The sequence below is a fragment of the Mobula birostris genome, chromosome 10, assembly GCF_030028105.1.
Source record: "Mobula birostris isolate sMobBir1 chromosome 10, sMobBir1.hap1, whole genome shotgun sequence".
Classification (NCBI taxonomy): Eukaryota; Metazoa; Chordata; class Chondrichthyes; order Myliobatiformes; family Myliobatidae; genus Mobula; species Mobula birostris.
Genome location: NC_092379.1, coordinates 52,581,810 through 52,607,453, shown reverse-complemented (window position 1 = coordinate 52,607,453; position 25,644 = coordinate 52,581,810). Strand labels below are relative to the sequence as shown.

Below are 25,644 nucleotides of genomic sequence, written 5' to 3'. Positions count from 1 at the left end.
GCGCGCACCGGTTTGTGACAGTGTGTACACAGAAATGTGCGCGCACCTGTTCGTGACTGTGTGGACTCTGCGTACGCAGAACTGTGCACGCACTGGTTTGTGACTGTGTGTAAACAGAACTGTGCGCGCATTGTTTTGTGACTGTGTGGGCTCTGTGTACACAGAACCGTGCGCGCACTGGTTTGTGACTATATGGGCTGTGCGTACAGTGAACTGTGCGCGCACTGGTTTGTGAATGTGTGTGGTCTATGTACACAGAACCGTGCGCGAACTGGTTTGTGACTGTGTTGCATCTGTGTACACTGAATCGTGCGCGCAAAAATTCGTAACTGTGCGTACTGTTTGTACACAGAACCGTGCGCGCACCGGTTTGTGACTGTGTGTACACAGAAATGTCCGCGCACCTGTTCGTGACTGTGTGGACTCTGCGTACGCAGAACTGTGCACGCACTGGTTTGTGACTGTGTGTAAACAGAACTGTGCGCGCATTGTTTTGTGACTGTGTGGGCTCTGTATACACAAAACTGTGCGCGCACTGGTTTGTGACTGCGTGGGCTGTGTGTACACAGAACTGTGCGCGCACTGGTTTGTGACTGTGTGTAAACAGAACTGTGCGCGCATTGTTTTGTGACTGTGTGTGCTCTGTGTACACAAAACTGTGCGCGCACTGGTTTGTGACTGTGTGTAAACAGAACTGTGCGCGCATTGCTTTGTGACTGTGTGTGCTCTGTGTACAGAGAACTGTGCGCGCACTGGTTTGTGACTGTGTGGGCTGTGTGTACACAGAACTGTGCGCGCACTGGTTTGTGACTGTGTGGGCTGTGTGTACACAGAACCATGCACCCACTGGTTTGTGACTGTGTGTAAACAATACTGTGCGCGCATTGCTTTGTGACTGTGTGTGCTGTGTGTACACAGAACCGTGTGTACACTAGTTTGTGACTGTGTGGGCTGCGTGTACACAGGACCGTGCGCATACTGGTTTGTGACTCTATGGGCTGTGTGTACACAGAACCGTGTGCGCACCGGTTTGTGACTGTGTTGCATCTGTGTACACAGAATCGTGCGCACACTGGTTTGTGACTGTGTGATCTGCATGCACAGAGAACTGTGCGCGCACTGTTTTGTGACTGTGTGTGCTCTGTGTACAGAGAATAGTGCGCGCACCGGTTTGTGACTGTGTGGGCAGTGCGTACACAGAACTGTGCGCGCACTGGTCTGTAACTGCGTGTGCTCTGTGTACACAGAACTGTGCGCACACTGGTTTGTGAATATGTGTTGTCCATGTACACAGAACTGTGCGCGCAGCAGTTTGTGACTGTGTGGGTTTTGTGTACACAGAGCCGTGCGCGCACTAGTTTGTGACTGTGTGTGCTCTCTGTACACAGAACTGTGCGCGCAGTGATTTGTGACTGTGTGCGCTGTGTGCACGCAGAACTGTGCGCGCACTGGTTTGTGACTGTGTGGTTTGTGTACACACAACTGTGCATGCACTGGTTTGTGAGTGTGTGTAAACAGAACTGTGCGCGCATTGCTCTGTGACTGTGTGGGCTCTGTGTACACAAAACTGTGCGTGCACTGGTTTGTGACTGTGTGGGCTGTGTGTACACAGAACTGTGTGCGCACTGGTTTGTAACTGTGTGGGCTGCGTGTACACAGAACAGTGCGCCCACCGGTTTGTGACTGTGTGGGCTGTGCGTACAGAGAACTGTGCACGCACTGGTTTGTGACTATATGGGCTGTGCGTACAGAGAGCTGTGCGCGCACTGGCTTGTGACCGTGTGGGCTATGCGTATGAGAACTGTGAGCGCACTGGTTTGTGACTGTGTGTGCTCTCTGTACACAGAACTGTGCGCGCAGTGATTTGTGACTGTGTGGGTTCTGTGTACACAGAACCGTGCGTGCATTAGTTTGTGACCGTCTGGGCTCTGTGTACACAGAACCGTGCGCGCACTGGTTTGTGACTATATGGGCTGTGCGTACAGTGAACTGTGCGCGCACTGGTTTGTGAATGTGTGTGGTCTATGTACACAGAACCGTGCGCGAACTGGCTTGTGACTGTGTTGCATCTGTGTACACTGAATCGTGCGCGCAAAAATTCGTAACTGTGCATACTGTTTGTACACAGAACCGTGCGCGCACCGGTTTGTGACTGTGTGTACACAGAACTGTGCGCGCATTGCATTGTGACTGTGTGGGCTCTGTATACACAAAACTGTGCGCGCACTGGTTTGTGACTGCGTGGGCTGTGTGTACACAGAACTGTGTGCGCACTGGTTTGTGACTGTGTGTAAACAGAACTGTGCGCGCATTGTTTTGTGACTGTGTGTGCTCTGTGTACAGAGAACTGTGCGCGCACTGGTTTGTGACTGTGTGGGCTGTGTGTACAGAGAACTGTGCGCGCACTGGTTTGTGACTGTGTGGGCTGTGTGTACACAGAACTGTGCGCGCACTGGTTTGTGACTGTGTGGGCTGTGTGTACACAGAAATGTGCGCGCACTGGTTTGTGACTGTGTGGGCTGTGTGTACACAGAACCATGCACCCACTGGTTTGTGACTGTGTGTAAACAGAACTGTGCGCGCATTGCTTTGTGACTGTGTGTGCTGTGTGTACACAGAACCGTGTGTACACTAGTTTGTGACTGTGTGGGCTGCGTGTACACAGAACTGTGCGCGCACCTGTTCGTGACTGTGTGGGCTCTGCGTACGCAGAACTGTGCACGCACTGGTTTGTGACTGTGTGTAAACAGAACTGTGCGCGCACTGGTTTGTGACTGTGTGTAAACAGAACTGTGCGCGCATTGTTTTGTGACTGTGTGTGCTCTGTGTACACAAAACTGTGCGCGCACTGGTTTGTGACTGTGTGGGCTGTGTGTACACAGAACTGTGCACGCACTGGTTTGTGAGTGTGTGTAAACAGAACTGTGCGCGCATTGCTTTGTGACTGTGTGGGCTCTGTGTACACAAAACTGTGTGCGCAGTGGTTTGTGACCGTGTGGGCTGTGTGTACACAGAACTGTGTGCGCACTGGTTTGTTACTGTGTGGGCTGCGTGTACACAGAACCGTGCACCCACCGATTTGGACTGTGTGGGCTGTGCGTACAGAGAACTGTGCACGCACTGGTTTGTGACTATATGGGCTGTGCGTACAGAGAGCTGTGCGCGCACTGGTTTGTGACCGTGTGGGCTGTGCGTATGAGAACTGTGAGCGCACTGGTTTGTGACTGTGTGTGCTCTCTCTACACAGAACTGTGCGCGCAGTGATTTGTGACTGTGTGGGTTCTGTGTACACAGAACCGTGCGTGCATTAGTTTGTGACCGTCTGGGCTCTGTGTACACAGAACCGTGCGCGCACTGGTTTGTGAATGTGTGGGCTATGTGCCACAGAACTGTGCACACACCGGTTTGTGACTGTGTGTGCTTTATGTACAGAGAACTGCGCGCACTGGTTTGTAACTATATGGGTTGTGCGTACAGTGAACTGTGCGTGCAGTGGTTTGTGAATATGTTTGGTTTATGTACAGAGAGCTGTGCGCGCAGCGGTTTGTGACTGTGTGGGTTCTGTGTACACAGAACCGTGCGCGCATTAGTTTGTGACTGTGTGGGCTGTGTGTACACAGAACAGTGCGCGCACTGGTTTGTGACTGTGTGGACTGTGTGTCCACAGAACTGTGCACACACTGGTTTGTGACTGTGTGTACACAGAACTGTGCGTGCACTGGTTTGTGACTGTGTGGGCTGTGCGTACACCGAACTGTGCGCGCACTGGTTTGCGAACGTGTGGGCTGTGTGTACACAGAACTGTGCACCCACTGGTTTGTGATTGTGTGTAAACAGAACTGTGCGCGCATTGCTTTGTAACTGTGTGGGCTGTGTGTACACAGAACCGTGTGTGCAGCGGTTTGTGACTGTGTTGCATCTGTGTACACAGAATCGTGCGCGCAACGGTTCGTAACTGTGCGTATTGTTTGTACACAGAACCGTGCGCGCACCGGTTTGTGACTGTGTGGGCTGCGTGTACACAGGACCGTGCGCACACTGGTTTGTTACTGTGTGGGCTGTGAGCACACAAAACCATGCGCGCACCGGTTTGTGACTGTGCGTACTGTTTGTACACAGAACCGTGCGTGCACTAGTTTGTGACTGTGTGGGCTCTGTGTACACAGAACCGTGCGCGCACTGGTTTGTGATCGTGTGGGCTGTGCGTATGAGAACTGTGAGCGCGCTGCTTTGTGACTGTGTGGGCTCTGTGTACGCAGAACTGTGCGCGCACTGCTTTGTGACTGGGTGGGCTAAGTGTACACAGGACCTTGCACGCACTGGTTTGTGACTGTATGGGCTGTGTGTATACAGAACCGTGTGCGCACCGGTTTGTGACTGTGTTGCATCTGTGTACACAGAATCGTGCGCGCACCGGTTCGTACTGTGCGTACTGTTTGTACACAGAACCGTACGCACACCGGTTTATGACTGAGTTGCCTCTGTGTGCACACACAATTGTGCGCGCACTGTTTTGTGACTGTGTGTGCTCTGTGTATAGAAAATTGTGCGCGCACCGGTTCGTGAGTGTGTGGGCTGTGAGTACACAGAACCGTGCGCGCACCGGTTTGTGACTGTGTTGCCTCTGTGTACACAGAACTGTGCGCGCATTGGTTGTGACTGTGTTGTCTGTGTGTACACAGAACTGTGCGCGCACTGGTTTGTGACTGTGTGGTCTGTGTACACAGAACCGTGCGCGCACTGGTTTGTGACTGTGTGATCTGCGTGCACAGAGAACTGTACGCGCACTGGTTTGTGACTGCGTGTGCTCTGTGTACACAGAAATGTGCACGCACTGATTTGTGTCTGTGTGGGCTGTGTGTACAGAGAACTGTGCGTGCACTGGTTTGTGATTGTGTGTGCTGTGTGTACAGAGAACTGTGCGCTCACTGGTTTGTGACTGTGTGTGTTCTGTGTACACAGAATTGTGCCCGCACTGGTTTGTGACTGTGTGTGCTCTGTGAACAGAGAACTGTGCGCGCACTGATTTGTGTCTGTGTGGGCTGTGCGTACAGAGCACTGGGTACACAGAACTGTGCATGCACTGGTTTGTGACTGTGTGTGCTCTCTGTACAGAGAGCTGTGCGCGCACTGGTTTGTGACTGTGTGGGCTCCGTATACACAGAACTGTGTGCGCACTGGTTTGTGGCCGTGTGGGCTGTGCGTATGATACTGTGCGTGCATTGCTTTGTGACCGTGTGGGCTCTGTGTACACAAAACTGTGCACACACTGGTTTGTGACTCTGTGGGCTGTGTGCACTCAGAACTGTGTGCGCACTGGTTTGTGACTGTGTGGTCTGTGTATACAGAGAACTGTGCGCGCACTGGTCTGTGACTGTGTGTGCTTTGTGTACAGGAACTGTGCGTGCACTGGTTTGTGAATGTGTGGGCTGTGTGTCCACAGAACTGTGCACACACTGCTTTGTGACTGTATGTGCTTTGTCTACAGAGAACTGCGCGCACTGGTTTGTGACTATATGGGCTGTGCATACGGTAAACTGTGCGCACACTGGTTTGTGAATGTGTGTGGTTTATGTACACAGAACTGTGTGCGCAGCGGTTTGTGACTGTGTGGGCTCTGTGTACACAGAACCGTGCGCGCACTAGTTTGTGACTGTATGGGCCGTGTGTACACAGAACCGTGCGTGCACTGGTTTGTGACTGAGTGTACACAGAACTGTGCGCGCACCGGTTTGTGACTGTGTGGGCTGTGTGTACACAGAACTGTGTGCGCACTGGTTTGTGACATTGTGGGCTGCGTGTACACAGAACTGTGCACCCACTGGTTTGTGACTGTGTGTAAACAGAACTCTGCGCGTTGCTTTGTGACTGTGTGGACTTTGTGTACACAAAACCGTGCGCGCACTGGTTTGTGAATGTGTGGGCTGTGTGTCCACAGAACTGTGCACACACTGGTTTGTGACTGTGTGTGCTTTGTGTACAGAGAACTGCGCGCACTGGTTTGTGACTATATGGGCTGTGCGTACAGTGAACTGTGCGCGCACTGGTTTGTGAATGTGTGTGGTCTATGTACACAGAACCGTGCGCGAACTGGTTTGTGACTGTGTTGCATCTGTGTACACTGAATCGTGCGCGCAACAATTCGTAACTGTGCGTACTGTTTGTACACAGAACCGTGCGCGCACCGGTTTGTGACTGTGTGTACACAGAACTGTGCGCGCACCTGTTCGTGACTGTGTGGGCTCTGCGTACGCAGAACTGTGCACGCACTGGTTTGTGACTGTGTGTAAACAGAACTGTGCGCGCATTGCATTGTGACTGTGTGGGCTCTGTATACACAAAACTGTGCGCGCACTGGTTTGTGACTGCGTGGGCTGTGTGTACACAGAACTGTGTGCGCACTGGTTTGTGACTGTGTGTAAACAGAACTGTGCGCGCATTGCCTTGTGACTGTGTGTGCTCTGTGTACACAAAACTGTGCGCGCACTGGTTTGTGACTGTGTGGGCTGTGTGTACACAGAACTGTGTGCGCACTGGTTTGTGACTGTGTGGGCTGTGTGTACACAGAACTGTGCGCGCACTGGTTTGTGACTGTGTGGGCTGTGTGTACACAGAACCATGCACCCACTGGTTTGTGACTGTGTGTAAACAGAACTGTGCGCGCATTGCTTTGTGACTGTGTGTGCTGTGTGTACACAGAACCGTGTGTACACTAGTTTGTGACTGTGTGGGCTGCGTGTACACAGGACCGTGCGCGTACTGGTTTGTGACTCTATGGGCTGTGTGTACACAGAACCGTGTGCACACCGGTTTGTGACTGTGTTGCATCTGTGTACACAGAATCGTGCGCACACTGGTTTGTGACTGTGTGATCTGCATGCACTGAGAACTGTGCGGGCACTGTTTTGTGACTGTGTGTGCTCTGTGTACAGAGAATTGTGCGCGCACCGGTTTGTGACTGTGTGGGCAGTGCGTACACAGAACTGTGCGCGCACTGGTCTGTAACCGCGTGTGCTCTGTGTACACAGAACTGTGCGCACACTGGTTTGTGAATATGTGTGGTCTCTGTACACAGAACTGTGCGCGCAGCGGTTTGTGACTGTGTGGGTTTTGTGTACACAGAACCGTGCGCGCACTAGTTTGTGACTGTGTGGGCTCTGTGTACACAGAACCGTGCGCGCTCTGGTTTGTGACCATGTGGGCTGTGCGTATGAGAACTGTGAGCGCACTGGATTGTGACTGTGTGTGCTCTCTGTACACAGAACTGTGCGCGCAGTGATTTGTGACTGTGTGGGCTGTGTGTACGCAGAACTGTGCGCGCACTGGTTTGTGACTGTGTGGTCTGTGTACACACAACTGTGCATGCACTGGTTTGTGAGTGTGTGTAAACAGAACTGTGCGCGCATTGCTCTGTGACTGTGTGGGCTCTGTGTAGACAAAACTGTGCGCGCACTGGTTTGTGACTGCGTGGGCTGTGTGTACACAGAACTGTGTGCGCACTGGTTTGTAACTGTGTGGGCTGCGTGTACACAGAACCGTGCGCCCACCGGTTTGTGACTGTGGGGGCTCTGTGTACACAGAACTGTGCATGCACTGGTTTGTGACTATATGGGCTGTGCGTACAGAGAGCTGTGCGCGCACTGGTGTGTGACCGTGTGGGCTGTGCGTATGAGAACTGTGAGCACACTGGTTTGTGACTGTGTGTGCTCTCTGTACACAGAACTGTGCGCGCAGTGATTTGTGACTGTGTGGGTTCTGTGTACACAGAACCGTGCGTGCATTAGTTTGTGACTGTCTGGGCTCTGTGTACACAGAACCGTGCGCGCACTGGTTTGTGAATGTGTGGGCTATGTGCCACAGAACTGTGCACACACCGGTTTGTGACTGTGTGTGCTTTATGTACAGAGAACTGCGCGCACTGGTTTGTGACTATATGGGCTGTGCGTACAGTGAACTGTGCGTGCAGTGGTTTGTGACTGTGTGGGCTGTGTGTACACAGAACTGTGCACCCACTGGTTTGTGACTGTGTGTAAACAGAACTGTGCACGCATTGCTTTGTGACTGTGTGTGCTGTGTGTACACAGAACCGTGTGTACAGTAGTTTGTGACTGTGTGGGCTGCGTGTACACAGGACCGTGCGCGCACTGGTTTGTGACTCTATGGGCTGTGTGTACACAGAACCGTGTGCGCACCGGTTTGTGACTGTGTTGCATCTGTGTACACAGAATCGTGTGCACACTGGTTTGTGACTGTGTGATCTGCATGCACAGAGACCTGTGCGCGCTCTGTTTTGTGACTGTGTGTGTTCTGTGTACAGAGAATTGTGCGCGCACCGGTTTGTGACTGTGTGGAGAGTGCGTACACAGAACTGTGCGCGCACTGGTCTGTAACTGAGTGTGCTCTGTGTACACAGAACTGTGCGCACACTGATTTGTGAATATGTGTGGTCTATGTACACAGAACTGTGCGCGCAGCGGTTTGTGACTGTGTGGGTTTTGTGTACACAGAACCGTGCGCGCATTAGTTTGTGACTGTGTGGGCTCTGTGTACACAGAACCGTGCGCGCACTGGTTTGTGACCGTGAGGGCTGTGCGTATGAGAACTGTGAACGCACTGGTTTGTGACTGTGTGTGCTCTCTGTACACAGAACTGTGCGCGCAGTGATTTGTGACTGTGTGGGCCGTGTGTACGCAGAACTGTGCGCGCACTGGTTTGTGACTGTGTCGTCTGTGTACACAGAACTGTGCGCACACTGATTTGTGAATATGTGTGGTCTATGTACACAGAACTGTGCGCGCAGCGGTTTGTGACTGTGTGGGTTTTGTGTACACAGAACCGTGCGCGCACTAGTTTGTGACTGTGTGGGCTCTGTGTACACAGAACCGTGCGCGCACTGGTTTGTGACCGTGAGGGCTGTGCGTATGAGAACTGTGAACGCACTGGTTTGTGACTGTGTGTGCTCTCTGTACACAGAACTGTGCGCGCAGTGATTTGTGACTGTGTGGGCTGTGTGTACGCAGAACTGTGCGCGCACTGGTTTGTGACTGTGTCGTCTGTGTACACACAACTGTGCATGCACTGGTTTGTGACTGTGTGTAAACAGAACTGTGCGCGCATTGCTCTGTGACTGTGTGGGCTCTGTGTACACAAAACTGTGCGTGCACTGGTTTGTGACTGTGTGGGCTGTGTGTACACAGAACTGTGTGCGCACTGGTTTGTGACTGTGTGGGCCGCGTGTACACAGAACCGTGCGCCCACCGGTTTGTAACTGTGTGGGCTGTGCGTACAGAGAACTGTGCACGCACCGGTTTGTGACTGTGTGGGCTGTGCGTACAGAGAACCATGCACGCACTGGTTTGTGACTGTGGAGGCTCTGTGTACACAGAACTGTGCATGCACTGCTTTGTGACTATATGTGCTGTGCGTACAGAGAGCTGTGCGCGCACTGGTTTGTGACCGTGTGGGCTGTGCGTATGAGAACTGTGAGCGCACTGGTTTGTGACTGTGTGTGCTGTCTGTACACAGAACTGTGAGCGCAGTGATTTGTGACTGTGTGGGTTCTGTGTACACAGAACCGTGCGTGCACTAGTTTGTGACCGTCTGGGCTCTGTGTACACAGAACCGTGCGCGCACTGGTTTGTGAATGTGTGGGCTATGTGCCACAGAACTGTGCACATACCGGTTTGTGACTTTGTGTGCTTTATGTACAGAGAACTGCGCGCACTGGTTTGTGACTATATGGGCTGTGCGTACAGTGAACTGTGCGCGCACTGGTTTGTGAATATGTGTGGTTTATGTACACAGAACTGTGCGCGCAGCGGTTTGTGACTGTGTGGGCTGTGGGTATGAGAACTGTGAGCGCACTGGTTTGTGACTGTGTGTGCTCTCTGTACATAGAACTGTGCGCGCACCGGTTCATGACTGTGTGGGCTCTGTGTACGCAGAACTGTGTGCGCACTGCTTTGTGACTGTGTGGTCTGTGTACACGGAACTGTGCATGCACTGGTTTGTGACTGTGTGGGCTGTGTGTACACAAAACTGTGTACGCACTGGTTTGTGATTGTGTGTACACAGAACTGTGTACGCACTGGTTTATGACTGTGTGGGCTGTGTGAACAGAGAACTGTGCGCGCACTGATTTGTGTCTGTGTGGGCTGTGCGTACAGAACACTGGGTACACAGAACTGTGCAGGCACTGGTTTGTGACTGTGTGTACACAGAATTGTGCCCGCACTGGTTTGTGACTGTGTGGGCTGTGTGTGCACAGAACTGTGCGCGCACTGGTTTGTGACTGTGTGGGCTGTGTGTACACAGAACCGTGCGCGCACTGGTTTGTGACTGTGTGGGCACGGGTTCTGTGTGTTCAGGTATCTGAGTGTACAGAGCCGTGTACAGGAGCCTCGGTGTCCTCCCGACTTGCGTGTTCACAAGGGATTATCAATGTGTACGTAACTTTGTAGGGGGAGAGAGGGAGTGGGCATGTGTGTGGATGAACGAACAGACTGAGGACTGAAAGAAAGAACCGGTCTGACTTCCAACGAATTAAAATGTCAATTAGAGCTGAGTGGGAAAAATAAATTTATTTCGTCACTTTTGGTTTTTCAGCAGATCACCTTTGTTGGACGTTATCTGGTCCTGGACCCTTCTGCCAAGCGAGGCCATGGTTTCTTCTATTCTGCCTGAGTGTATAATAATAACGAATACCCCTGTTTTGGGTAACAAGTGACCTGTAGCATTCAGACCACAGAATCTCCGAAGAGTATAATCATCAATCCCCGGCATTCATTGGTATTCTCATTGTTGAATTCATCGCCGTCAATCACTTCGGGGTCTGAGTGATCAGAAAGTCTGCAGGAGGAGCCGAGCTGCATCCGCAGTTCGGCAGTGGGACACGGCCAGAATTGTTAAGCTGTAGAGAGACAGAGACAGACAGAGCAAACTTCAAGATTCAAGATTGTTTCATGTAGTTTACACAATAAGATAATGATCACAACTACAATAATGAGTTTCAATAGATAAGATAGATTACATTCAGTGATTGATTGTCTGCTCATAAAGTGACGCTCAGCGGTGGAGTGTCTGTACATAAGGTGAGAGACGGGAAATGATAAAGTCGTGGGGGTGGGTTAGTGACTAGAAAAGTTGATCAGCCTTACTGCTTGGGGAAAGTAACTGGTTTGGAGTCTGGTGGGGCGGGCATGAATGCCATGCAGCCTCCGGCCGGATGGGAGCGAGATAAGAAATCCATGAGTGAGTGGGATCCTTCATGATGCTATTGGCCCTTTTTCAGCACATTTCTGTATACAGTATATGCCCTTGATGGTGGTGAATTCAACTGGGCAGTCTTGACTACCGCAGTGCAGTTCCCGTACTGTGCAGTCACGCAGCTTGTCAGGATGCTCTCCACTGCGCGTCGGTAGAATGACGTGAGTTTGGATGTGCAAAGTCCAGCTCTCTCCAGCCTCCGCAGAAATCAGACGGTGGGCGGTGAGTTTTCCTGATTGCGTTTAATGAGTTCTGGTTCCATGAGACATTACGGGAGATGCGCACTCCCAGGTAGTTTATGGGCAGGATTGTCCCATTATGTTACAGTCTCGAAATCTGATGCCGAGTGAAGCGACCCGAACCGTGACCTGATGAGAATTTGTTGTCTTAACTTGCGTGGAACCACACGGCAACTGTGTGACGTCAGAGCTCACGTTCACGACCAGAGCTACCTCATCTGAAATGCTGCCTTTTGTAAACTTTTTACGGTGTAGAAAAGGCAGATGATTTGTCTCAAACACAAGAACACATCAGCTCTAATGTGAAAGTCATTCACCAGCACTTGAAAACAATAAATCTCTGATTGTGGAGGAGGAGATGCTTGAGAAGACAACACAGCGGACACAGCTAGGAAAATCCGGACACGTGTCAGACAGAGGTGAAGACTGGATGAACCAACCTGAAAATAAAACTTTTAAATTTCCTTCAAGTCATTGAAGGAGCGACCAGATTTTTACTTAATCACACCGGTATCTTCGTTATCGATCCTTTGGAAGTGAAGGCATGAAACGTACTGAAATGAAGTTTTTGTTCTGAAATGAAGTTCTCTGTTTTAACTTTCCATTGGATCCCGTGCCCCGAGAACACACCAGAATATCTTCACCAGAGACCAGAGGCTCAGCTGCTTGAATTGTGGAAGAGGTCGGCTACATTAGTTGCCTGACGACGCAACAGACAGTCATAGCAAGGAAAAATCATTTAGCTGCTCTGAGCGTGAGAAGATTCAATCGTTCATCCAGCCTGCAGACACACCGTTGAGCTTACAGTGGGGAAAGGTCGGTCACCTGCTCCGCGTTTGCAGAAACACAGGCGGGTTCACGCCGGGAAGAGGCCATTTCCTTGGCCAGTGTGTGGGAGGGGATAAACTCAGTCATCAGTGAAGATCATCGAAGATACATCAGCGGGTTCACGCCACCGAGAGACCGTTCGCCTGTTCGAACTGTGGGAATGTATTTATTCCGTTGCCCAGCCTGAAGACACGTCAGAACATTGACACCGAGAAGAAGCTGCTTACCCGCTCCGTGTGTGCGATGAGATGCGCTCAGTCATCTGAGCTCTGACACATCCCACCTACAGACACACCAGCGGGTTCATAGTGGAGGGATTGTGGACTGTGGAAAAGGGTACACCGCTGCTCACGCTGCTCACCTGCTCCGACTGTGGGAAGGGATTCACTCATTCATCCCACCATATGAAACGATAGCGAACCCACATTGAGAGGCTGTACACCTGCCCTGCGTGAGCAAAGAGGTTTACTCGGTCACCCCGCCTGCTAAAACACCAAGCAAAGGCACACAGGGAGGAAGGTTAAGTAACTCTATGATGAGTTTTTAACCATCACACTTGGAGAGTCCATTTGCAAGTTTAAGAGTGACTGTTGTCAGATTCTGCAGTTCATCAGATCCGGAACCGAACCCTGGTCACTGGGGCATCTCCTTCACCACGCTCCGCTCTGGCACCAGAGAGAGGATCAGAGGGCACTGACGGTGCAGACTGAGAGCGGGGTGAGGGGGGGGGGGGTGCAGATCAGACATTATTCCGAGCACACCATGTTTTACTTCCCAGACGTATTGCAGAGAAGCACCGGGAAATTCATCACCACTTAGTGATGGGAGGGATGGGCGGGGGGGGGGGGGGGTCATGATTTCCATGGGATCTGAATGGCAGCCTCGGCATGGATCTCTTTCCCTCTCCCCTCTCTCGCTCTCCCCCTCACTCCCCCCCCCCCCCATTCTCTCTCCTCTTTCCTCTCTCTCTCCCTCTCTCTTGCTTCTTCCCCTCCTTCTCTCTCTCGGCTTCACTCTTTACCCCAGATTCCCACCCTCCCTTATATCCATGTGTTCCCTCATAGCATCCCAGGGAACGGTCTACATTTTCCTCGATCTCCTGCTGCTGCTGGTCACTCCTGGGACAACCATGTCCAGATCGGCGTTCTCTGCCTCACACTTCCTTTCCCACCCCTATACACCCCACCCCGCTCACCAGCTGCTGTGACCCCCTGTTCATCTCCCTGCAGTAGAGAGATAATCAGATACAGGTCCTGCCGTTCTACCCCAGCACCCCCAGGCCTCGATTCTCCCTCTACCTCTCGGCTTGAGATCGGTGTGGTCCGAGTCTTCCACAAGTAATGCAACTGATGATGGTCGTCATCGATGAAGACCTCGACATCATTAGTACTTTTTACGAGGACGAGTTGCTAGCTCAACACTCAACCCAGCATGGATGGAAAGCGTGCCCAGGAGCGGCTTGACTGGATTCGAACTCGGGAACCTTCGTTCCTGGAGTCCGGCGCTGATGTCACTACGCCACTAGCCGGCTATGGTGGTGCCAAGACCATAAGTGCCGGAGAGTTGCGCAGCGTCAGCCTCACTCTCTCCTCCCAATTCCCATCTGGATCCAGTGACAAGACAGAGTCTAGACGGCTGGAGATGGGACTAGGCGCAGTGGATGACCAGGACATCTTCTGTGTCTTGTCCTGCTCTACACGTTCCACGACGCTTGCAGAGACCGATTTCTTGACCATTGGACCTTCCATTGGACTCGTCCGCTCAATCCGCCGGAGTCTGTCTTCACGTGCTGGGATAGACATTTCCCTATCTTACCGAGGGGTTGAGACCCGTCGGCTGTCCTCACCTGGTTTAGCTGGCTTGTGGAAGCCGTTGCCCGGGGTGTGGCCGCTGTCGCATGCAAACAGCTACGGGGAGCCTCAGGTGAGAGCTGAGTGCCAGGTGGGGACCAAAGGTGGACTAACCACCTTGAAAAGGATGCGACATGTTCCCCTACCAGAGGTGCTACCCCTCCCTGACACCCCTTACACCCCATACCTGATAGGTAGGTGTGGGAGGAAGAGAGACACGGGAGCTGTGCGCCAGGGAAACGCACATCCATGACCAGCCCTGCGCCCAGAATGTGGGGGTGGGGTGGGGAGGGGGTGTTAGGAGGGATCTGTCTGAGGTACTGAGATAGGAGGGGGAGGAAGCGGGGTGCCTTTAGCTGGGACCTGAGACAAATTCAGTCGCGTTCACTCAGGGCTTACTGTAGCGGAGCTAGGTAATGTTTTACCGTATCTGGGACCCGGGATACACGGAGACACACTCGATGTGTTTACCTGTGGCTGAGATCTGAAGTGGCTTTAGCTACGCTTGTCTATGGGGGTTGCTTGTAGCTGAGACCAGGGTGACAGAGAATACCCCTATTAAACGGGCTACCTGTCACCAACACATGGGCTCTCTGCAGCTGAGATGGGCCATGCTTGGTAGGGGTCTTCCTGTTGGACTGGCCAAGTTTGCCTGTAGATGCATTCCGTAGGGGGTTTGCCTGTAACTGGGAGCTGGCATGCTGGGAACCTTTCAGTCCAGGGTTGCCAGCGGCTGCCTGTATCTGTTCACTGCGGGATATGCGCCTGTTGTGACAGAGCTTGTGCTAGTTGGGAGCCTGATCACCGTGAGGGTGGGGGGGGGGGGGGGTTCCTGTAGCTCAGACCAGGGACGGGTGTTTTCCTGCAGCGCAAACCTGGCACTCGGCTGTGCTTCTACGCAACCTTCACTTGAAGCACCCGTGGCTACAGCTGGAAAGTGTTGGCCTGAGCCCGGACCCAGGAACCTCTGCCAATGTGGCCCGGTGCCTGTAGCTCCACTTGGTGGCATAGAATCAGGGATGGGCAGGGGCTGAGGGAGCTAGGGGTGGGGAGAGTTTAAATTCAGAAAGGGACATTAGAGTGGAAAGATCAGTTCTCGGGCGATGGAGTCAATGGGATTGGAAACGCAATGAGGCATGAACAGTGAGAATCAGGTCCCGGGAGTGGGGTCGAATTGTGTATGTGTGGGGGTGGGTGGGTGAATTTATGTCTCAGAGGGTGAGGGTTAATTAGTGGCGTGGGGTCAAGTCCCCGGTATTCAGTATCAATGCCCAGGGATAGGGTTGTTGGGAGCTTATGAACAAATAGGTCCTCAGCTGATGGGGAGGGGGTTCGGGCGGTGGGATAAGGCGTAAAGATGGACCCCTTAGTCCTGAGGTCTATGGGTTGAGCAGGTGGTAGTGGACTTGCTTCAGGCCGGAGGTGGGCAGAAAATCTGGTGGTTCTTGACTACGAGCAGCGATCCCGTTTCCTTTCCAGCCCAACCCTCTACTGCCGGACATGGCCGCACTGAGGGGCTTCGGAGGGGGCTTTGTATCCGTTCCTCAGATTGATGGCCAGTCCCGCACGTTCTAACGCCAGCCTGATCCCACTTCCTTTCCAGCCCAATCTGCTGCGACGTGACTCCCACGTGTCAACCCCTGCCTCACCAGATCATAAGACTGTGAATGGGACGGGTATGGAGTGTTACGGTCTAGGTGCCGGTCGATGGGACTAGGCTAATGGACTAGATGGGCCAAAGAGACTGTTTCTGTGGTGTAGTGTTCTCTGACTCAACGACTCTGTAAGACAATAAATCTCGTCCTCGTCCTTCAGTTCCTTTAACATTCAGAACCCAGTGACTGAGCACCCCCTCCCCACCCATCCTACCCTTTCAAAGGTCACCAGAGATTCGTCTCTCTCTAGATTTCTCCCCATCTCCGTCCTCAATGACTGACGTCTTAGTCCGACATAATGAACAAGCCCTCCCCCTCAAATGAAACAATTCAATCGGGGGAGACACCTCCACCCCATTGAACTTGCCGGTCTTGTGGAGGATTCACAATGACATCTTCTCGCAGTCTCCTGAACTCCAGAGACTACAGGCCTGGTCTGCTTCGGTCGCTCCTCACGGGTCAATCTAACCACTATCACCCAGGGCAGTGAGTGCCTGGACTCAGTAGTGGAAACTCTGTCCGAGTCAGTCAAGAATTCGGAAAGACAGTGGGTGGTGCTGTGGAGATGGCGATAATTTACTGAAAGGACGAGATTGTTGTGCCAAGCGCGCGATGGGCTGAGCTGTCGGCTCCCCTCCTGTGACGTCTCTGTGAATTAGAATCAGATTTAGCATAAGCTGTGAAATTTGTTGTCCTTACAGCAGCAGTACGATGCAATACATAACAATAAAAATGTGAATTACAGTAAATATATAGATAGATACTTTATTGATACCAAAGGAAATCACAATGTCGCAGTGGCGTTACAAGTGCACAGATATGCAAATATACAAATATTAGAAGAGAAGTTAGAAAGAATAAAAAATAAGTTACCTCAAACAATCTAACAGGAGGAGGTCATCACTTTCCCGGCTATAGGTTGACTCGTTAAAGAGCCAAATGGCCGAGGGTAAGAATAACCTCATATAGCACAGTTGTCGTAGTCCATTAGTAAAAGTGTTCCTCTGTTCAGCCAAGGTGGCATGGAGAGGGTAGGAAACATTGTCTGGAATTGCCAGGATTTTCCATAGGGTCCTTTGTTCGACCACAGACTCCAGTTGGGTTCAGTTTGATTAGAGACAGCCTTTCCAATCAAGGACCTAAGGGAAATCCTGGCAATTCTGGACAATGTTTCTCACCCTCTGGCTGCCTCCTTGAACCCCCTCCCCCCCGCCACTTCGGGTCTCAGGGATTTCCACCCCCACCGGCTGTCAGGGCTTCCCTGGGCTCTGTCTCTCGGGGTTCCCTGGTCCCTCCTCTCTCGAAGCCCCCAGGTCTTCACTGACAGTCTTGAGGGTCCTTCTCGAGGTTCGCTACGCTTCCCTCTCGAGTTCCCCAGGTTTCTCGAGATGTGCCTGGATCTCAGGTTTTCAGGCGTCCCTGGGCCGTCAGGTGCTGGTCATGGGGATGGGGGTACAGTACTGCATTGAGCTCTTCAGATGTGAGCATGGTGCCGGAGCGCGTTGGGGCTCTGAGGTTTTCAGAGCATTTTAATAGATTAATTGCTGGTTAATGAGTCGTTAATCGCTTAGAGTTCATTGTGTTTATCTCCAGTGACTCGCTCTTTGTGATGTGGTCTCCTGGTGCTTTTTGTTTCAGTTTGTTACGTTTTATTTGATGTTCTTTTGGAACTATTATGGATAAACTCTGCTCGCCATCTCTAGATCGGAATCTGCCTTTCATCTGCACTTGTGTTCCGATAGTGCCAGCGCTCACTCAGTGACAGAGATAGTATTCTATTTCTCCTCTGGAGTGAAGCATACGCAAACCGATGGACAGGGATCGACATGAGAGACAGAGAAAGCAGGGGAGAGAGAGAGAGAGAGAGAGAGAGAGAGAGAGAGAGAGAGACAAAGGACACACATACAGACAGATACAGAAACAAATAAACATAAACAGGTAGAGATGTAGAGAGAGAGAGGGAGACACACACACACACACACACACACACACACACACAGTGAGAAATGCACAGGAGAAAGGTGGGTCCTTGAACGGTTTACAGACATACAAGTGTGTTCACTGGGAGAGAGAAGTTCACTGAGAGGTGAAGGGACAGAGGGGTTCTCTTTCAGCAAGGTAATGCTCACAGAAGTGCACACAGGCATACTGACATTGGGAGTGTCTCACACAAACAGGGTGTCCCTGGGTCACCTGAGTTCCACTTACGGACACCCTACATAGCAAAGAGCTCCTTAAATATGATTAAATTCACACGTCTGACCTGTACCTGTACATTAATTGCTGCAAACAAAACTATTTCTCTTCTGTCTCATCCATTTTTGAAATTGTTCTTCCATATCAGTCTCCTGTGATTTTGCCACCATCCCTTACCACACTGCAGAGGACAAGTCATTGATAAGTTCGTAGCCTAAAGTAGAAGGAGTCAGTTTTAGAAAACCTAGCACGTTTATTTTTCCTGTATTTACACACTTAGTCCAGCAGTCGTGGAGCATACGGATCCCTTCATTGTAGAAGTCGGCGTCTTGGGCCTCCAGAAAGTGGTCCACAGCAGGGGTGATTGATAAATTCGTGGCCTCGGGTAGGAGGAGATGTTATTAACTTTCTGCATTTTCACTCAAAGATTTGAACTGCACGTGCTTGTAACAAGAGCTGTATAACTCATCTCCTTCTACCTTAGGACAGGACCTAATCAATCACCCCTGCTGTGGGCCACCTGAAGGTCCAAGACGCTGTTGTTACATGCATGTGCAGTTCAACTCTTTGAGTGATAATGCAGAAACTTTGAAACTAATAACTCATCTTCTTCTACCTTAGGCCGCGAACTTATCAATCACCCCTGCTGTGGACCACTTTTACAAAGAAGGGATCCGTATGCTCCACGACCACTGGACTAAGTGTGTAAATGTAGAAGGGGACTATGTTGAAAAATAAATGGCTAGGTTTTCTAAAATTGACTCCTTCTACCTTAGGCTATGAACTTATCAATCACCCCTCGTCTATATTTAGAGTGGAGGTTGATAGATGCTTGATTTGCAGGGGTGTCAAAAGTTACAGAGAGAAGGCAGCAGAAGAGGGTTGAGAGGAAAAATTTATCACCAAAGAAAGAACGTGCCCAGAGGACTAATTCTGTTCCTGTGTTTTATTTTCTTATAGTTATCATATTGAGTGTTTTTATTGTGTTTTCAACATGGACAATTTTGATTGATGGACATTTGTGAAAACAATGCCTGTTTCTTCAACAAGGGATGATGTGAAGTGGGCAAACCAGAGAATGAGAAATGCATATTCAGTATAGGGGAACACAGAAACAAATATATGGAACATGGTTTGGAACTACTGCCTCTCTGCTTCAGAATGCAATCAAATTCCATCAAACAACCCACTGATCTCACTCTTCAAGGCTGACGACGGAATATCTTTCAAGTAGGTGAACTTATTTATTAATTTATTGAGATACAGTGTGGAATAGGCCTTCGAGCCTCCGGTGCGTTGAGCCACGCCGCCCAGTAACCCCCGATTTAATCCATGGGAATTAAACCTGGCTTTATGGAACTGTAAAATGTCGTGCTAACCACAATGCTGCCGTACCATCCCAAGATGGTGATAATAAACCTGATTCTGATTTTCATGGCATTTATACCCTGGGTGTGTTTACTTACTTGCATGTGGTAGAAAATGTGAACGTCTGGCCCAGACGGGGGTACCTGGCCAAGTACAAGAGACCTGTGCTGATCAACTGGCTGGAGTGCTCACGGAGATCTTTAACCTCTCACTTTGGCAGCCTGAGGTACCCACATGCTTCAAGCAGGCTTTACTTTGACCAATTACTAAAAAAAACACACGGTGCCTCAAAGCCCCAAAGACTATCATCCAGTTGCACATACATCCACAGTGATGAAGTGGTTTGAGAGGCTGGTGGTGAAGCAGAGAAATCGCTGTCTGAAAAGCGACTTTGACCCACTCCAATTTGTTTCCCGGCACAACAGCTCCACAGCAGATGCCATCTCATTGCTTCTTCACTCAACCCTGGAACATCTGGGGGCAATTACCGTGCCCATAGTCTGCTCTTTATCAAATTATGGTATTGCTTTGCACTGCTGTAACTATATGTTATAATTGTATGGTTCTGTCAGTGTTAGCCTTTGGTTTGTCCTTTTTTTTTGTGATATCACTCTGGAGGAACATTGTATCATTTCTTAATGCATGCATTTCTAAATGACAATAAACGAGGACTGAGTGTCCTCATAATCTAATCTAATCTAAAAACAATTACCAGACATTCAAGACATCGATGTTCATGCCATCAGGTTGGGGGCTATCCAGACGGAATATAAGGTGTTGTTCCTCAAACCTGAATGTAACCTCATCGCAGCCTTGGACTGACATGTTGAAATGGAAATGGGAAGTAGAATTAAAATGGGTGGACACTAGGATATCCTTCATTAGAACTGGAGCAAAAAGATGAGGAGTCAGAGTTAGAAAGTGGGGTTGGGGCGGAAGGGGAGGGAAAGGGGAAGTCAAGACATGGGAAGTTGATTGGTGAAAGAGATACAGGGTAAGAGAAAGAGGAATCTGATAGAAGGCAGAAGGCTATGGTAGAAAAGAAAGGGGGAGGAGCACCAGAGGGAGGTGATGATCAGGTAAGGAGACGAGGTGAGAGAGGATTAGGGGGATGGGGATGGGGAATGGTAAAGGAGAGGGGGAGGGGACATTACCGAAAGTTTGAGAAGTCAATGTTCATGCCATCAGGTTAGGGGCTACTCAGACGGCATATAAGGTGTTGCTTTTGCAACAACTGAGGGCTCACCACAGCAGTAGAGGAGGCCACATACTGGCATGACAGAAAGGGAATAGGATGTGAAATTAAAATGGGTGACTACTGGAAGATCCCACTTTCTTTGGCGGACAGAGCACAGGTCTTGGCAAAACTGTTTCCCAACCTACATTGGGTCTCACTGATATACAGGAGATCACACCAGGAACACTGAATACAGTAGATGACCCTAACAGACTCACAGGTGAAGTTTGGCCTCATCTGCAAGGACTGTGCGGGGCCTTGAGTGGTAATGAGGGAGGAGGTGTAGGGGCAGGTGTAGCATTTGATTCGTTGCAAGGACAAGTGCCAGGAGGAAGATCAGTGGAGAGGGACAAATGTACAGGGGAGTCACATAGGGAGTGATCCCTGTGGAAAGAAGAATGTGGTGGGGAGGGAAAGATGTGTTTGCTGGTGGGAGCCCATTGAAGATGGTGGATGTTACAGAGAATTATGTGCTGGATACAGACCCTATCCCTGGTGGAGTGGCAGGAGGATGGGGTGAGGGCAGACATGTGCAAAATGGAAGAGATGCAGTTGAGGGCAGTGTTGATGGTGGAGGAAGGGAAGTCCTTTTCTTTGAAGGAAGACATCTCCTTAGTTCTGAAATGAAAGGCCTCATCCTGAGAGCAGATGCATGGAGACAAAGGAATTGAGAGAAGGAGATGACATTTTCACAAGTGACAGGGTGGGAAGACATATTCTCCAGTGGCTGCGAGAGTCAGTGGGTTTATAATGGACAGAGATTTCTTCAAGCAAGTCTGTTTGAAGACCCCATCTATGATTTGAACTGCGTCAGGATTAACTGTTTCCTGTTTGGAGATGGCATCATACACCTTCTCAAGCACTTGAATATAGTCGGCCACTGATGGTATGTACACTCTGGCGGGGATCATGGATGTGAGCTCCCGAGGTAAGTAGAATGAATGGCATTTGGTCATAATACTCCCAGGGTCAGGGGAACACAAGTTCAACAAAACTGCCACATTGGAGCGGCACAGAGAGTTAATCGTGAAACACACTCTTCCAACTTTTGCCTTTTCTGAATCAGCAGTTTGATCCAACCTGTGAATTGAAAAGCCTTTGGGTCTGATCGTCGTATCTGGAATGTTGGTGGTAGGACATGTCTTGGTCAAACATAGACCACAACAATCTCTCATTGCCCTCTGATACAGTAACTTTGGCCTCAGGGCCTCAGTTTTCTTCTCCAGCGACTGCACATTTGCTAGCAAGATGTGGAGGGGATCTCATTCCTCTGAGTTTCATTCTGGCTTGGTTCTATCACCAGAGTTGATGTCCGTGAGATGCTCTCATTTTGGAAGTATTTCACTCGGCTATCACACCTGCAGATACCCCAGCAAGTTCACACCAGGGAGAGGTTATTCAGATGCTCCGTTTGTAGGAAGGGATTCATCCAAGCATACTGTATGTTTATGAATTCCCACTGGGGAGAGGCCACTTACGTGTCCCTGTGTGGGAAATGATACACTCAGTCAAAAATCTACATTGGGATTGAAATAGGTGGCATAGTTTGGGAGACCGCTTTGCTAAGCACCTACACTTCATCTGCCAGAAAAGTGGGACCTGCCAGTGGCCACCCATTTCAATTTTACTTCCCATTCCCATTCCAACATGTCAGTCCACGGCCTCCTCTACTGCCACGATGAGGCCACACTCAGGTTGGAGGAGCAACACCTTATATTCCATCTGGGTAGCCTCCAACATGATGGCATGAACATCGATTTTTTAAACTTCTGTTAATTGCCCCCACCCCTTCACCATTCCCCATTCCATTTCCTTCTCTCGCCTTTTCTCCTTTCCTGCCCATCAATCGCTCAGGTGCTCCTCTCTTTTCCATTTCCTGCATGGTGTTCTACCCTCTCCTATCAGACTCCCCCTTCTCCAGCCCTTTATCTCTTTCCCCTATCAACTTCCCGACTCTTTCCTTCACCCCTCTCCCCCTCCCGGTTTAACCTATCACCTACCACCTTGTACTTTCTTGCTCTAACTTCTCATCGTTTTTCTTTTTCCAGTCTTCATGAAGAGACTCGGCCTGAAATGTCGACTGCTTACTTTTTTTCCCCTGGCCTGCCGAGTTCCTGCAGCAGTTTGTGTGCGTTCCGTTGAATGGCATCTCGCTTACCCAAGTATCTCTGCGCTTCAGAAAGCGCCGGTGGTGCCCTGCCTATCAAACGCGCAGGCGCCAAGGGTTGCGGCTGGGCTCGGTGAAATGCGCATGCGCTCGGGGGACAAAAGACTGGTTGATCGCCGGCAGGCTGGTAGGTCGGACGGGGGGTACGGGCAGGGGTTTCATTATCGGGGTGGCGTCGCACTCCGACTGGGCGGCAGTCGCTGCGAGCTGCGGCTACACCGCGGCTCCGCACCCCCCGGGTCAGTCCTGGCCCTTTGCTTCTCTCTCAGTCCCACGATCTGCATCCAGGCCCCGGGAACATTTTCTGCTGATGAGCGGAAGTGCTGCGCCATTCCTGCAGCGCATGCGCGTCGGTGCGACCGTGGCGGATCGTCGGGTGTCTCGTTCTTGTCATTTTCTGGGTTGAGGGACGGTCATGAGTGATACTTCCAGTCCTTTCCCACCACTATGTAAGACTTGTATGGAAGTGGGAGCGGATGCTTCTCTCAGATACTGCCGAGTTGTAGCTATCTAAATCCAAGCTTTAGGAGCTGGGAACAAAGATACACTTCTCGGCTGAAAGAGTCTCATTCAGTCACTGAAAATATCAATTATCCTCTTCATCCTATTCTTTTGCTTTCTCCCATAATCTGTGAAGCCCTGACTAATCAGGAACCTAACAACCACAACTTTCAATATACCTGATGAATTGGATTCCTCGCCTGTATTTGGCAATGGATTCCACAGATTCACAACCCTCTGGCTAAATAAATTCCTCCTCATTTCTGTTTTACACGGACATCCCTCTATACCGAGGCTGTGCCCTCTGGTCCAAGAATTACCCCCCCCCCGGCCCCCATTCTTCTAAACTCCAGCGATTACAGACCTAGAGCCATCAAACACGCCTCCTATCTCCCAGTGGCCACACATTTTAATTCCACATCCCATTCCCATTCTGACATGTCTATCCACGGCCTCCTCTACTGTAAAGATGAAGCCACACTCAGGTTGGAGGAACAACACCTTATATTCCGTCTGGGTAGCCTCCAACCTGATGGCATGAACATTGACTTCTCTAACTTCCGCTGATACCTCACCTCCCCCTCGTACCCCATCCGTTATTTATTTACATACACACATTCTTTCTCTCACTCTCCTTTTTCTCCCTCTGTCCCTCTGAATATACCCCTTGCCCATCCTCTGGGTTCCACCCCCCCCCCGGGTCTTTCTTCCCGGACCTCCCGTCCCGTGATCCTCTCGTATCCCTTTTGCCAATCACCTGTCCAGCTCTTGGCTCCATCCCTCCCCCTCCTGTCTTCTCCTATCATTTTGGATCTCCCCCTCCCCCTCCAACTTTCAAATCCCTTACTCACTCTTCCTTCAGTTAGTCCTGACGAAGGGTCTCGGCCTGAAACGTCGACTGCACCTCTTCCTAGAGATGCTGCCTGGCCTGCTGTGTTCACCAGCAACTTTGATGTGTGTTCCTACATTAACCCTTTCATTCCTGGCATGATTCTTTATTCATGTGTGTTGTTTATGCGTCTTCTGATCGTCCTCTGGACCCTCTGCAAACCTAGCACATCTTTTCTTCGATAAAGGGCCCAAAACTGCTGCTCGTAATACACCAAATATAATTGGACCAGTGCCTTATAAATCCTCAGCCTCGCATTTTTGCATTATAGTCTTATCATAGTCTTCACATTATAGTTTTTTTGAGATGAATGGTAGTTTGCCCTCCTAACTAACAAATCAACCTACAAATTAACCTTTAGGGAATCCTACACAAGTCCTTTTGCACCTCTGATATTTGGATTTTTCTCCACAATTAGAAAACAGTCTGTGCCGTTTTCCTTGCCTGCCAATGTGCATGACAATACACTATATTCCAACTACCAGTCATCCTTCCATTCTCACAATCTCTCTTAAGCCCTTCTGCAGACCCCCTGCTTCCTCAGCACTATCTGCCCCTCCACCTATCCTTGTGTCTTTTGCAAACCTGCCCACAAAAGCTGTCAGTTCGGTCATCTGAGTCACTGATAACATTCCAAATGCAGCGGTCCCAGCACAGCCCATGGAAAATGCTGTACTAGTCACCAAATACCAACCAGAAAAGGCCCCCTTTATTCCCACTCTTTTCCTCCTGCCAGTGAGTCAATCTCCTTTCCATGCTGGTAGCCATAAGGACATCTTTTGCCCCATTTTCTCTGGGTAATCACATCAAACACCCTTGTCCTGGATAACTAATGCCCTCACGAGGAAATCTGCAGATGCTGGAGTTGTAAGCAACACATATAAAAGTTGCTGGTGAAGGCAGCCGGCCAGGCAGCATCTCTAGGAAGAGGTACAGTCGAAGTTTCAGGCCGAGACCCTTCGTCAGGACTAACTGAAAGAAGAGCTAGTAAGAGATTTGAAAGTGGGAGGGGGAAGGGGAGATCCAAAATGATAGGAGAAGACAGGAGGGGGAGGGATGGAGCCAAGAGCTGGACAGCTGATTGGCAAAGGGGATATGAGAGGATCATGGGACAGGAGGTCCAGGGAGAAGGAAAGGGAGGGGAACCCAGAGGATGGGCAAGGGGTATAGTGAGAGGGACAGAGGGAGAAAAAGGGAGAGAAAAAAAATATACTAATAATACTAAATAAATAACGCATGGGGTACGATGGGGAGGTGGGGGATTAACGGAAGTTAGAGAAGTCAATGTTCATGCCATCAGGTTGGAGGCTACCCAGACGGAATATAAGGTATTGTTCCTCCAATCTGACTGTGGCCTCATCTTTACAGTAGAGGAGGCCGTGGATAGACATGTCAGAATGGGAATGGGATGTGGAATTAAAATGTGCGGCCACTGGGAGATCCTGCTTT

General features: G+C 50.5%; 1 protein-coding gene across 2 annotated transcripts in view; it reads left to right on the top strand.

Annotated features, from left to right (window-relative positions):
• LOC140203996 (uncharacterized) overlaps window positions 1-25,644 on the top strand; it is a 53,226-nt gene that overhangs the window by 24,137 nt on the left and 3,445 nt on the right. The window contains exon 1 of one of the 2 annotated variants that reach the window (XM_072270215.1): window positions 22,887-22,932. The exons of the other annotated variant lie outside the window; for it this stretch is intronic. The gene's annotated coding sequence lies outside the window, so the exon portion shown is untranslated. Of the gene's footprint in view, window positions 1-22,886; window positions 22,933-25,644 lie in introns of those variants that run through there. 2 annotated transcript variants of the gene reach the window in all.